Source organism: Arachis duranensis, chromosome 1 (genome assembly GCF_000817695.3).
Source record: "Arachis duranensis cultivar V14167 chromosome 1, aradu.V14167.gnm2.J7QH, whole genome shotgun sequence".
In the NCBI taxonomy this organism is placed as follows: Eukaryota; Viridiplantae; Streptophyta; class Magnoliopsida; order Fabales; family Fabaceae; genus Arachis; species Arachis duranensis.
In genome coordinates, this window is record NC_029772.3 from 29,430,939 (window position 1) to 29,439,612 (window position 8,674).

The 8,674-nt window shown below is 40.4% G+C and overlaps 1 non-coding gene across 1 annotated transcript; it reads right to left on the reverse strand.

The window, feature by feature from the left end:
* Positions 1-232: 232 nt before the first annotated feature.
* On the reverse strand, positions 233-336 carry LOC127742895 (small nucleolar RNA R71). The gene has a single exon (XR_008004252.1). It is a non-coding gene; the product is annotated as a small nucleolar RNA R71 (small nucleolar RNA).
* Positions 337-8,674: the final 8,338 nt, after the last annotated feature.

The following is an 8,674-nucleotide window of genomic DNA, read 5'->3' on the forward strand; positions in this document are numbered from 1 at the left end:
TGGACTTTCATCAGAAGATCCTTATCAGTTTTTAACTGAATTCTTGTAGATCTGTGAGACTGTTAAGACCAATGGAGTAGATACTGAAGTCTACAGGCTCATGCTTTTCCCTTTTTCTGTAAGAGACAGAGCTAGAACATGGTTGGACTCACAACCTAAAGATAGCCTGGACTCTTGGGATAAGCTGGTCGCAGCCTTCTTGGCTAAGTTCTTTCCTCCTCAAAAGCTGAGCAAGCTTAGAGTAGATGTTCAGACCTTCAAACAAAAAGATGGTGAATCCCTCTATGAAGCTTGGGAAAGATACAAGTAGATGACCAAAAGGTGTCCTTCTGACATGTTTTCAGAGGTGACCATTCTGGATATATTCTATTATGGTCTATCTGAGTTCTCTAAGATGTCACTGGACCATTCTGCAGGTGGATCCATTCACCTAAAGAAAATGCCTGCAAAAGCTCAAGAACTTATTGACATGGTTGCAAATAATCAATTCACGTACACTTCCGAGGGGAATTCTGTGAATAATGGGACGCCTCAAAGGAAGGGAGTTCTTGAAATTGATGCTCTGAATGCCATATTGGCTCAGAACAAAATGTTGACTCAGCAAGTCAACATGATTTTTCAAAGTCTGAATGGATGGCAAAATGCATCCAACAGCACTAAAGAGGCATCTTCTGAAGAAGAAGCTTATGATCCTGAGAACCCTACAATAGCAGAGGTAAAATACATGGGTGAACCTTATGGAAACACCTATAATTCCTCATAGAGAAATCATCCAAATTTCTTATAGAAGGATCAAAAAAAGCCCCAACAAGGCTTTAATAATGGTGGAAGAAACAGGCTCAGCAATAGCAAGCCTTTTTCATCATCTTCTCAACAACAGACAGAAAATTCTGAGCAGAGTACCTCTAGCTTAGCAAACATAGTCTCTGATCTATCTAAGGCCACTTTAAGTTTCATGAGTGAAACAAGGTCCTCCATTAGAAATTTGGAGGCACAAGTGGGCCAGCTGAGTAAGAAAGTCACTGAAACTCCTCCTAGTACTCTCTCGAGCAATACTGAAGAGAATCCAAAAAGAGAGCGCAAGGCCATTGATATAGTCAACATGGCCGAACCTAGAAAGGAAGGAGAGGACATGAATCTCAATGAGGAAGACCTCATGGGACGTCTCCCAGGCAAGAAGGAGTTCCTTATTGAGGACCTAAAGGAATCTGAGGCTCATATAGAGACCATAGAGATTCCATTAAACTTCCTTCTGCCATTCATGAGCTCTAAGAACTATTCTTCCTCTGAAGAGGATGAAGATGTAACTGGAGAGCAAGTTGTTCAATATCTAGGAGCTATCATGAAGCTGAATGCCAAGTTGTTTGGTAATGAGACTTGGGAAGGTGAACTTCCCTTACTCATTAGTGAACTAGATACATGGGTTTAGCAAACTTTACCTCAAAAGAGACAAGATCCTTGTAAATTCTCAATACCCTGCACCATAGGCACCATGACATTTGGGAAGGCTCTGTGTGACCTGGGGTCAGGGATAAATCTTATGCCACTCTCTGTAATGGAGAAGTTGGGGATCATTGAGGTACAACCTGCCATATTCTCATTACAGATGGCAGACAAGTCAGTAAGACAAGCTTATGGATTGGTAGAGGACGTGTTAGTAAAGGTTGAAGGCCTTTACATTCCTGGTGATTTCATAAACTTAGACACTAGGAAGGAGGAGGATGAATGCATCATCCTTGGAAGACCCTTCCTAGCCACAGCAGGAGCTGTGATAGATGTTGACAGAGGAAAGCTAGTCCTTCAATTAAATGGGGACTACCTTGTGTTTAAAGCTCAAGGATCTTCCTCTGCAACCATGGAGATGAAGCATGAAAAGCTTTTGTCAATACAGAGTCAAACAAAGCCCCCACAATCAAACTCTAAGTTTGGTGTTGGGAGTCTACAACATTGACCTGATCACCTGTGAGGCTCCATGAGAGCCCGCTGTCAAGCTATTGACATTAAAGAAGCACTTATTGGGAGGCAACCCAATTTTTATTTATCTTATTTTTTTTATTTTATTGTTCTTTTGTGTTTTATTAGGTTCATGATCATGTGGTGTAATGACATGTCATCATATACCTATTTTTCTATGCTTTTTCATATAAGAAATTGATGATTTGTGCTTAAATATTGAATGCTTTTATACTTAATTGGTATATTTCCTTGATCTTTTAATTTTATAAATCTTGTAGGAAATAAGAAGAAAAAGAAGCAAAGAAGCACAAAAAAATGAGAAAAAAAGAGCTTTGGGACACACTTTGAAGTTGGAGCACACTTTGGAGCCTTAGGCCACGCTTTTAAAAGCGTGGCCCATGACCAAATTAAAGGAGAATAGGCAATCATCACACACTGCCCTGCTCTTGCCAAGGGCAGGGCAGAATCGTGATGCAAAGTGAGGTTGGAAGCAAGAATTTTCGCTAAGGTAAAATCTGGGCGCTCACAGCATGACCATGCCTCCTTCAAACGGAAGGCATCTTTAAGGGCAAAAAATAAGCGAAAATAAACCAATGTGCTTCCACCAAGGTTCGAAGCTGGAGCCTCACCCCAAAGCAAGTAGCGCTCATTTTTTCTACTCTGCCCTCTTGGAGAGCAGGGCAATGTCGTGCTCTTCATAAAAAATCAAGGAAAATTTCTCCCCCAATTGCTTTCACCAAGGTTCGAACACGGCACCATGAGGAAGCAAGGAACTAGGCCTTACTTTGGTGCCAAGAAAACCAAGGAAAAGAAGTAGCGTGTGCATCCACCAAGTTTCGAACTTGGAACTTCACTTTTGGAAACACTGCCCTGCCCTCCACGAGGGCAGGGCAGCATTTTGTGGTGCACAGCCAGCGCACCAGATTGGCACGCACCAAGGACTCTCGACAGCATCAGCACGCACGGGCAGCAGAATCTGGCACACCAAAAAACTCTGCCCTGCCCTTGTGAAGGGAAGGGCAGCATCCTGCAGCACCAACACGCACACACCAAGGGACGCACGCACCATTTTCTGCCCTGCCCTCCACAAGGGCAGGGCAGCCTCCTGGGAGCAACATGGGCCAAAATTCAACCAAAATTTCATTTAAATTCAATTCTTTTCCAAATTGAATCAAGGCCAACCAAACCCATTTCTCCTCAAATCCAAAGCAAGCAAAGCCCACATCATCACTCAAAGGCACATGGATCAATTAAATTAGGATTTTCATTTTTGTAATTTGTTTTAATTTCATTTTCATTTTTCATTTTGTAAAGCCTATATAAAGGCATCAATAGGAGTTGAATCGGGGAGGTTGGCTCCATTAGGGAGTAGTAGATAGTTCTCTCTTTTAATTTTCCTTTCTGCTTAAATTTTGGATCAATAATTGAAGGAATTCTGTTTCAATTCTCCATCTGAAATTCATTTGTGTTCTTCTGCATAATTGAGGAAATTGAGAAATTGGATCTGAAGTTTCTTTTACTGCTTTCATCTTTCTTCTTTTCTGCAAGTTGTCTTCTACTTTTATCAAGGAAGGAATTGAGATCTAGACTTATTTTCTAGTCTCTATGATTCCTGAGATTTTCAATTTTATTCTGCACTTAAGCTGAACTTAATTTCTGTTTGCTCCTTCAAGAAATTTTGCCTTGCTGTTTACATCTGCTGCTTTTATTTCATCTGCATTTTTACCTTTCTGTTTCTATTGCTTCTAATTTACTTTCAAGCACTTTAATCTCCCTGCAATTGTTCTAAGCTTGGATCTACTGCTTTCATTTAATTTCTAGCAACCCAGCCCCCTTTACATTTGATGCAATTTACTTTTCTTGCAATTTAAGTTTCAGCTATTTTACTTTCTTGTTCTTTAAGTTACTTGCAATTTTTTACTTTCTGCACCTTAATTTTCCTTGTTATTTACTTTCTGTTGGCTACACTTCATCCAAATTCACTTCAATGTTAGCTTGACTAAACTAATCACCCACTAAAATTGCTTGATCCATCAATCCCTGTGGGATTGACCTCACTCTAAGTGAGTTATTACTACTTGATGCGACCCGGTATACTTGCCGGTTGGATATGTGTGTTGGAAATTCATTTTTCCACAAAAACACCATCATGGAGTCACAAAATAAATACTAAAATTAAAAATAGAATAAAAAATAGCAGAAGAAAAAGCACATCCTGGAGGAAGGGCTTACTGGCGTTTAAACGCCAGTAAGGAGCATCTGGCTGGCGTTCAATGCCAAAACAGTGCATGGATCTGGCATTGAATGCCAGAAACAAGCAGCATCCTGGCATTTAAATGCCAGGAATACACCCTGAGGAGAGCTGGCACTGAACACCAGAAACAAGCATGGAATTGGCATTCAACGCCAGAAACATGCTGCAAATGGGCGTTGAACGCCCAAAACAAGCATCAATCTGGCGTTAAATGCCAGGATTGCATGTAGAGGGCGTTTTACACGCCTCATTGGTGCAGGGATGTAAATTCTTGACACCTCAGGATCTGTGGACCCCACAAGATCATCTCAGGATCTGTGGACCCCACAGGATCCCTACCTACCTCAACTCACCCTCTCTCTCTTTTTCACACAATCCAATAAACTCTCTTCCCCAAAAACCCTTCACCAATCACCTCAATCTCTCTTCCCCATCACCTCTTCACCACTCACATCCATCCACTCTTCCTCATAAACCACACCTACCTTCAAAATTCAAAATCTATTTCCCACCCAAACCCACCCAATATGGCCGAACCTTAACCCCTCTCCCTCCACTATATAAACCCCTCCATTCTTCTTCATTTTCACACAACACAACCCTCTCTTCTCCTCCTTGGCCGAAACACAACCCTCTCCCCTTCTCCTCCATATCTTATTCTTCTTCATCTATTCTTTCTTCTCTTGCTCGAGGGTGAGCAATATTCTAAGTTTGGTGTGGTAAAAGCATAACTTTTTTGTTTTTTCATAACCACCTATGGCACCTAAGGCCGAAGAAACCTTTAGAAAAGGAAAAGGGAAGACAAAAGCTTCCACTTCCGAGTCATGGGAGATGGAGAGATTCATCTCCAAAGCCCATCAAGACCACTTCTATGAAGTTGTGGCCAAGAAGAAGGTGATCTCTGAGGTCCCTTTCAAAGTCAAGAAAAATGAGTATCCGGAGATCCGACATGAGATCCAAAGAAGAGGTTGGGAAGTTCTGACCAACCCCATTCAACAAGTCAGAATCCTAATGGTTCAAGAGTTCTATGCCAATGCATGGATCACTAGGAACCATGATCAAAGTATGAACTCGAACCCAAAGAATTATCTTACAATGGTTCAGGGAAAATGCTTAGATTTTAGTCCAGAAAATGTAAGATTGGCGTTCAACTTGCCCATGATGCAAGGAGATGCACACCCCTACACTAGAAGGGTCAACTTTGATCAAAGGTTGGACCAAATCCTTATGGACATATGTGTGGAAGGAGCTCAATGAAAAAAAGACTCCAAAGACAAGCCGGTTCAATTAAGAAGACTGGACCTCAAGCCTGTGGCTAGAGGATGGTTGGAGTTCATCCAACGCTCCATCATCCCCACTAGCAACCGATCCGAAGTTACTGTGGAGCGAGCCATCATGATCCATAGCATCATGATTGGAGAGGAAGTAGAAGTTCATGAAGTCATCTCCCTTGAATTCTACAAAATAGCCGAAAAGCCCTCTACCTTGGCAAGGCTAGCTTTTCCTCATCTTATTTGCCATCTATGCTACTCAGCTGGAGTTGTTATAGAAGGAGACATCCACATTGAAGAGGACAAGCCCATCACAAAAAAGAGGATGGAGCAAACAAGAGAGCCCACTCATGGATCCCAAGAGACGCATGAGAAATCTCATCATCAAGGAATCTCTGAGATGCCTCAAATGATGAACTTTCCTCCCAACAACTATTGGGAACAACTCAACACTTCTTTAGAAGACTTGAGTTATAACATGGATCAATTAAGGGTGGAACACCAAGAGCACTCCATCATTCTCCATGAGATTAGAGAAGATCAAAGAGCAATGAGGGAGGAGCAACAAACGCAAGGAAGACATGGAAGAGCTCAAGGACATCATTGGTCCTTCAAGAAGAAGCCGCCACCATCACTAAGGTGGACTCATTCCTTGTTCTTATTTCTCTATTTTTCGGTTTTTAAGCTTCATGTTTATCTATGTTTTGTGTCTTTACTTCATGATCATTAGTAACTATGTCTTAAGGCTATGAATAATTCCATGAATCCTTCACCTCTCTTAAATGAAAAATGTTTCTAATACAAAAGAACAAGAAGTACATGAGTTTTGAATCCATCTTTGAAATTAGTTTAATTATATTGATGTGGTGACAATACTTTTTACTTTCTGAATGAATGCTTGAACAGTGCATATTTTTTATCTTGTTGTTTATGAATGTTAAAATTGTTGGCTCTTGAAAGAATGATTAACAAGAGAAATGTTATTGATGATTTGAAAAATCATAAAATTAATTCTTGAAGCAAGAAAAAGCAGTGAAGAATAAAGCTTGCGAAAAAAAAGTGGCAAAAAAAATTATAGAAAAAAAAAGAAAAAGCAAGCAGAAAAAGCCAATAGCCCTTAAAACCAAAAGGCAAGGGTAAAAAGGATCCAAGGCTTTGAGCATCAATGGATAGGAGGGCCCAAGGAACTAAATCCAGACCTAAGCGGCTAAATCAATCTGTCCCTAACCATGTGCTTGTGGCATGCAGGTCCAAGTGAAAAGCTTGAGACTGAGTGGTTAAAGTCTTGATCCAAAGCAAAAAGAGTGTGCTTAAGAGCTCTGGACACCTCTAACTGGGGACTTTAGCAAAGCTGAGTCACAATCTGAAAAGGTTCACCCAGTCATGTGTCTGTGGCATTTATGTATCCGGTGGTAATACTGGAAAACAAAGTGCTTAGGCCCACGGCCAAGACTCATAAAAGTAGCTGTGTTCAAGAATCAACATACTTAACTAGGAGAATCAATTAACACTATCTTGACTCTGAGTTCCTATAGAAGCCAATCATTCTGAACTTCAGGATAAAGTGAGATGCCAAAACTATTCAGAAGCAAAAAGCTACAAGTCCCGCTCATCTAATTAGAACTAATTTTCATTGATATTTTGGGATTTATAGTATATTCTCTTCTTTTTATCCTATTTGATTTTCAATTGCTTGGGGACAAACAACAATTTAAGTTTGGTGTTGTGATGAGCGGATAATTTATACGCTTTTTGGCATTGTTTTTAGGTAGTTTTTAGTAGGATCTAGCTACTTTTAGGGATGTTTTCATTAGTTTATATGCTAAATTCACATTTCTGAACTTTACTAGGAGTTTATATGTTTTTCTATGATTTTAGGTATTTTCTGGTTGAAATTGAGGGACCTGAACAAAACTTTGATAAGGAGGCTGACAAAGGATTGCTGATGCTGTTGGATTCTGACCTCCCTGCACTCGAAATAGATTTTCTGGAGCTATAGAACTCCAAATGGCGCGCTCTCAACGGCGTTCGAAAGTAGACATCCAAAGATTTCCAGCAATATATAATTGTTCATACTTTATTCGATATTAGACGACGCAAACTGGCGCTCAACGCCAGTTCCATGCTGCATTCTGGAGTCAAACGCCAGAAACACGTCACAAACCAGAGTTAAACGCCAAAAACACGTTACAACTTGGCGTTTAACTCCAAAAGAAGCCTCTGCACGTGTAAAGCTCAAGCTCAGCCCAAGCACACACCAAGTGGGCCCTGGAAGTGGATTTCTGCATTAATTACTTACTTCTGTAAACCCTAGTAGCTAGTCTAGTATAAATAGGACATTTTACTATTGTATTAGACATCTTGGTTTTGTCTTTTATCTTAGATCCATCTTTGGATGTTTGGTTCTTAGACTTTGGGGGCTTGCCATTCGACCATGCCTGAACCTTGATCACTTATGTATTTTCAACGGTGGAGTTTCTACACACCATAGATTAAGGGTATGGAGCTCTGCTATACCTCGAATTTTAATACAACTACTACTATTTTCTATTAAATTTAGTTTATTCCTGTTCTAAGATATTCGTTGCACTTCACCACGACGAATGTGATGATCCATGACACTTATCATCATTCTCACCTATGAACGCGTGACTGACAACCCCTTCCATTCTACCTTAGACCGAACGCATATCTCTTGGATTCCTTGATCAGAATCTTCGTGGTATAAGCTAGAATTGTTGGCGGTATTCATGAGAATCCGAAAAGTCTAAACCTTGTCTGTGGTATTCCGAGTAGGATTCAGAGATTGAATGACTGTGACGAGCTTCAAACTCGCGATTGTTGGGCGTGATGACAAACTCAAAAGAATCAATGGATTCTATTCCGACATGATCGAGAACCGACAGATGATTAGCCATGCTGTGACAAGAGCATTTGGACCTTTTTCACTGAGAAGATGGGAAGTAGCCATTGACAAAAGCATCTACATACACTTATCTAAAATTCTCACCAATGATCTACATAAGTATTTCTATCTTTATTTTCTGTTTATTTATTATTATTATTCGAAAATTCCATAACCATTTATTATCCGCCTAACTGAGATTTACAAGATGACCATAGCTTGCTTCATACCAATAATCTCCATGGGATCGACCCTTACTCACGTAAGGTTTATTACTTGGACGACCCA